Genomic DNA, 6,885 nt, shown 5'->3' on the forward strand with positions numbered 1-6,885 from the left:
CTCAATGACGATGAGTTGCGCTGCCAATCGCTGCTCAGCCCACTGGATGCTACGATAACGGGGGTGCATAGTCATCCGCCTACTCCCTGGGTTCTTAATCAGTGAGAACAAAAATGTATATTTTGATGTTATTAGTATAAACTATATAGGTTTTACGTTATGTTGCGGATTAGTTTGACTGTTAATGCAGTATTGAATAAAAACTCTGAGGTCGTGTGAATGGTTATGCTTTTATGCAGTTTGTTTTTGTGAAAAAAATAAAAAAAAAAGTAAAATAAACACTATGCAACTGTATTATGAATTGTAATAAAATTACCTATCTTTTTAAGTTACTCGCCGGAGTTCCATAATACTTTTTCTTTCAGTACACTTGGAGGAAGTTTATTGAAATCGTAATTACTTATTTCTTGACTTGACAAGAACTTAATTTTCTTTAAAATCTTTGTGACATGTATTGTTTTTTTATTCTATATTGATAAAGGGTTATTGACGATAACATAATAGCTTTTTTTTTTTTTAAATATACCAGTATATGTAGGTCATCGGTTACAAAATTGCCCCTAATGGTGAAAAATTATTAAGTTTTTAAAAAATGCCATTTATTTTTTTTAATTCCCCTCTGGGTATATTTATTTTATTTTTCTGGTGATCCTTGTGACCACCCCTACCATCCCCATCCTATGTACGTAACCTTTTGGGACATATTTTGTAATATTCCTTATTTAAAGGTATCCGGATGCTGCCTCGCACCTGCTATATGAGAGCGTGGTGTCGTCGATGCGTAAGTGGAGGAGGAGCGCGCAGCCATCCCAGCCACGGACCCTACAGGAGTATGCGGTGACATTGTCAGGCCACCGCCTGTTAAGTTATAAATTTTTCGCCACTGTGTCGATGGGAGAAGCAAGCGCGGTTTTAAATGTTGCATCGCTGACAGTGACGTGCTGGTCATCGATGGAACGTTCCTGATTGTACCGGCTGGATTACCAAATGTTAACTGTGCACAGTAACATTGCTGGGCACAATTTTCATCCTGTTGTTGTACTGATGGAGAACCGCCGGCGTACTCTGTATGAGGCGCTTTTTCAAAGAATATGGCAAGCGGCTGACGATCCCCGCCCATTGCAAATTATAACAGATTATGAGCAGGCCCTTCGGTCTGCTCTGGTATCTGTAACGGGTGTTGCACCTCAAGGCTGCTTGTTTCGTTTTGTACAAGCTTTGGTGACACAGGCGCAGCAGCGCCATACTGCTGCGCACCGGCTAGTGTCGCTGTATGGAGCGCTGGCTGTGCTGCCGGCGGCGCAAGTGGCGGTCAGTCTGGCCGACTAGGCAATATGCATATGACGCCAAATTGCACCTAACTTGTTTTAAGTATACTTTATTACTATCAAAACATTCCTGCAAAGATTTTTTTAATATAATGTTATTAAGTGGCAAAATTACATCATTAAAAAGTGTCTTTTTCAAATTCCCTCGCTAAGTTCTAACGCACATTATTGGTCGATGCAAATGGCTTATCTAATATGGCGTCGCTATGTTGACAATTCACAGTTCATTTACGTTAGTTTATATAAAAATACACTCTTGAAGTATTTTACTGTAAACACGATATCAAAACGAACTTTAAAATAAAAAATTAATGAATAGAATTATTGATTACCACTTATTTGTACCAGGAATAATAAAAATGAATCGATTTTTTAATTTTTGACCTTGAGAAGCTTTGTTGTTTTTTAAATCTGAGCGACATCTGAGCTTATGGTATGAATGGAATAAGACGATTGACGTCAATTGTCTTTTGACAACTCCAGTCGCTCGAAAATCGTCGTAATTTTATTTTATTAGTTTTAGCTCAATGGTTGTATATTTAGACGTCAATTTTCTTTTCTGGTTATTTTATAACAAGTAGAATCGTTTAAAAAAAGAAAAAAAAATACATGCATATTTCCTATTGCCGCACATCGCGCAGCAGGAAGGGCTGCCATACAATGAACTCTTTCACAAATACTTCGTTGCGCAGTGGATGGCACGCATAAATAGTATCACTGAGAAAATAATTCAATACTTTGCTTTTAAACTTTTTAGAGTGGTAGAGCCCGCTTTAACTTTTTCATTTTAAATCTGTGTAACAAAGCTATGTGATTTTCTTAACTTAAAGTAACTGATTCTTCAAGTTTATTTAGTTAAATACAACATTACTAAACACAGTTTTACCTGTCGTAAATTGTGTTGTGTTGTCTTTAATTTGAAATTTACCGGACAAAACTTGCTTCATCTCATTCAACATTAGAAAAAATTAAAAAGTCATCAACATAGACTGATACAATAGTTACATTTGATTTAACATAGCCAATTTCAAGCAAACTTGATTCCAGGTCCTAGACGCTTGCTTCAGGCCATAAGAAACTTTGTTAGAGTTGTCAGAGGAATTATAACAATCCGGTTTCTTGCAGCTTACCGTTACGAAAAGCGGTTTTGACATCTTAATGAGTTACTTCTAGGATTCAGGTACTGATAGTGAAAACAATAATCTCAAGGTTGTCTAACCACAGGAGAAAAAGTCTGTATAATCTACTCCTTTCTTCTCATTACAATATTTAGGCACTTCATTACTGAAGGCTTAGGCTTACGCCTCCATATCTGGCTGTCTTCTTTGTCTCTGAGAACATGGTGTACTGTCCACATTCACAACACTTTCTACACTACTTACAGAAGAAGCTTCACCTGGAAGAAAAGTTTCATCAGCTTCATAGTAACTCTCACTTCTCGAATCATCTGAGGAGTACTGCATCGAAACTTCAGTAGAATCAATTAGTGATAGAGTAGCTTCTACAATGTCAACTGCACTGTCTGCTTCGGCTTTTCTATTATAATGACATCATGACATTGTCCCATTATAATCGTTTCTCTTTTGGAATATGATTAATTACAACACTACTCATATCAGGCTTCTTTCCTGTCCATAATTAAAAAGGCGTTTTGCCCTTCAAATTCGATACAGCTGTCGTATTTTGCAGACACACAGCTGTATTGGCTGCTTCAGCCAAAAAATTCTCTAATTCAGCATCGAATAACAAACATCTTGCTTTTTCAACAATGGATTAAACCGCTAACACAAGCCATTTTGTTCTGGAGTATAAGGGTTACTTCCATTATCACTTCGCAACATCTTGATACTCTTGTTTAACTGATAAAATAAGTGTAAACCATGCGACTGTAATCGAAATATCTTGAACCACCAATTGAAACTCCAAATGGACCACACACATCTGTTTGTACTATTTCTAAAAGCTTATTTCATTCTTTGGGAAAAAGTAATGGACTCTGCTTTTTACAGAACACTATACATGACGACTTGTCGACTTTGAAATATCTGCCTTTTTGTCAAGTGTGACATTTCATGACATGACAACCAACACAGCAAAGAGATCTGGATGAATGTCGTTGTCTATGGTTTCACTTTTTTTATTTATAATCTTAGGAAACAATTTGAAGTAAAAAAAAGACAAATTTCTTAATTACAACTTTTATTATGACTTACTAATGCAAAACATATAAATTGACAAAGTTCCTTAAAAATACAGGAATTTTTTTATCGATTTCGAACTCGTAATCAATCGATCACATCTCGTACATGTCTTCTACGAAGTGTACGCGTTGTTGTGGTCTTTGTGGGGTTTGGTCTACTTTGAATCGGTTGTTGTTATATTCCCTCTTGCGACACTGTTCCAGGGTATGCCCTGGGGTTATACAATACCTACAAATTTGGTTTGAAGGATAAACAGGTTTAGGATTATGTGAAATAATAGGGATCTTGGCTGCTGGTTTGGGTATCGATTGGGTGATGTTATGTTGGGTCGTGATGAGTTTATCTTGTCATTTTGTGTGTTGGAAGCGTTGTATTGATGGTGATGGAACATTTGTATCTTCTCTTCCGATATGGCTGCATTGGTTGCCTCGTTAAGAGTTTTTGGCGATTTGCATCTTACTATATTTGAGATACGTGGGTTTAAGCCTAGTTGGAAATGTTGGAGGGCTAGTTCCTCCATTGCCGCCTGTCTCCCTACCATTTCCCTAGCTTTATGCCCGTGGGATATTGATATTTCAGTAGGCAATTATGAGAGACAATATTCTATTTTTAGGGCATACTGATTTACGGACTCATTGGGTTTTTGTTTATAGTTTTGTAGTTCCATCAATATGTGTGCATAGTGTTTGCGCTCGGAAAATTGGGTTTTTAAGAAATCTTTAAGCTGTGACCATTTTGTGAATTCTTTTCTATTTGGGCTTTCCCTTGGAGTTGACAGAGAATGAATTTAAATAAGACGTCCTTTTGGGCGTCGGTTGCGAGCTCGTCTGCGTTGTTACAATTGACTAGAAATGAATTTAAAGTTTCCCTACCTCCATCATAGGGTTTTATAAATTTTAGTAGAATGGATAAATCAAGCTCTATTTTGGTATTATTGATTCGTTTTTTCATTTGCGATCTAGTCGCCGGTCCGGAAGGCGGAGGACAATATGTTTCACCGTCATCCTCCGTGTCAGTTATTGTTACTTCGGGTTTAAGACTTGGTACTCTACTCTCGGACATTATGACAAAGTATTCGGTAATTTCAGTGAAAAAAAATAAAACACAGATGGTACAGTAAAGTCAATAAGACACAATTAAACACAATAGGACACGATATAATTTGACACAGTAAAATGCAATTGGACACAATAAAATATAGTAACAAACACAATAGAGTAAATTTGTTCTGTTCAAAGTTTGGGAATCGCAATGACCAATGATATAATAGTGTGCATCACTTACTGAGGAATGCAAAGTAGGATAGCGACGGCAATCATCTCGTCGACTTCGGTTTTGGCGATGATAAGGCACGTTCATAGGTGTTGTCACTACACGTACAATTCACTTTTATTGTTACTGTTTGAATTTAATTCACAACAAATTCACTGGATATTCACTGGATATTGTTTATTTTCGGAGACGGACCTGGGATTTATAAAATCCCACCGCTGCCACCAAAATGTTATGAGCCTCGGGTTGAAATGGTTTTTTAAAAAAAAGGAATATAAGATTAAATTCGACAACAAATTCGTCGGGTAGCGGAAAGCGGTATATATGGAGTATGAATATGCTAGGTAAGCAAGAAAAGGGTTTATGTCTGTACTATAGGATGCAATCAAAGGATATAACAGATCGTTTGAACGAATTATTCAGCAGGTTTGGTTTCCCGAGGCAGATCGTCACGGTAACGGTACACAATTCACTTCAAAAGAGTTTGAATACTTCAATCGGCATAACGGGATAGATCATATCTTTACGCCTCTCTATCACCCCTCGTCTAACGGGCTGGCTGAAAACGCAGTCAAAACGCTTAAGCGGATCATTAAAAAAGCTTTGTTAGAGAAGCAGGATATAAACCGGGCCCTGTGGTCGTTTTTGCTTTACTGTCGAAATGTAGAACACTGTACGACGGGCCTAGATGCCATCAGACCGGATCGGGAGCGCCAAGTGCATCACGCTCAGCAGCGGCAGCAGGAGGCGGCCGCCGAGGCCAGCCGGAGTTTCGATAGGGCGGATACAATTTGGTACAGGCAGTATCTTAAGGGGGAGAAGTGGATCCCGGGGCAGGTGGAAGAGGTCCTAGGAAGTAGTAATTTTAAAGTAAGAGGGACAGACGGCGGTGTTGTGCACAGGCATATTGATCAGTTGCGTAGCAGACCGAGCGAGGGCAGGCAATCGCTTGCGTGTGCAACACCGGGAGTTAGGGAGCAGCCAGTCAGCACGAACTCTCGAGACTCAGACCCCGAGGGTACGGGGTCGGAAGTGTGCGAGTCGGAGGGGTCGGCAGGAGCGAGGGCGTCGCGCACGGCCGAGCCGACGTCACAGCCACAGCCCGCTCCGGCTTGACCGGGCGGGGCAGGACACTTATCCCCGGCTGCCGGACTTAGAGCTCGCCCTATTAGGCAGTGCAGATTAGCTAGGCCTAAGTAGATATCAAGATTTATTTATTTTGTTTACGCTAGGATATTTTGTATTATATTGTGTTTAATAGTTGTTGCTTTTGTATTCCTTAGAGTTAAAGTAAGAAATGTTTTTGTTTGTTGTAATATAGTTTTAAGATAGTGTTCTATTTAAGTGTGGAGGAATGTAGTGTCGGTACCTGTAAATAAACTGTCATAATTATACCTGATTTATACGTGCATATTTTGTGTCAGTCGGATTAAACACCTTGGCCTATACGCACGACTTTTATTTCGGACTCCACAATAAGCGATATGCGATTTTCGAGTTTCAACTTTCGAGTTTTCGATAAACGTTACGCGATATGCGCTATGCACTACGCGCTATGCGCTATGTGCATAACGCGATATGCGATTTTTGATTTTCGAGTTTCGAGTTTTCGATAAACGTTACGCGATATGCGCTATGCACTACGCGCTATGCGCTATGCACTACGCGCTATGCGCTATGTGCATAACGCGATATGCGATTTTCGATTTTCGATTTTCGAGTTTCGAGTTTTCGATAAGCGATACGCGTTATGCGATATGCGCTATGCGCTATGTGCATAACGCGATATGCGATTTTCGATATTTGAGTTTCGAGTTTTCGATAAGCGATATCCGTCATGCGCTATGCGCTATGCGCTACGCACTATGCGCTATGCGCTATTTGCATAACGCGATATGCGATTTTCGATTTTCGAGTTTCGAGTTTTCGATAAGCGATATGCGCTATGCGCTATGCACTATGGGCTATGCGCTATGTACATAACGCGATATGCGATTTTCGATTTTCGAGTTTCGAGTTTTCGATAAACGTTACGCGATATGCGCTATGCGCTATGTGCTATGCACTATGCGCTATGTGCATAA

At 39.4% G+C, this 6,885-nt stretch overlaps 1 pseudogene; it reads right to left on the bottom strand.

The window, feature by feature from the left end:
• Positions 1–1,668: 1,668 nt before the first annotated feature.
• Positions 1,669–5,180, bottom strand: LOC106108311 (annotated as a pseudogene).
• Between the last annotated feature and the right edge of the window lie 1,705 nt (positions 5,181–6,885).

This window comes from Papilio polytes, unplaced genomic scaffold (genome assembly GCF_000836215.1).
Source record: "Papilio polytes unplaced genomic scaffold, Ppol_1.0 DF821710.1, whole genome shotgun sequence".
Lineage (NCBI taxonomy): Eukaryota > Metazoa > Arthropoda > Insecta > Lepidoptera > Papilionidae > Papilio > Papilio polytes.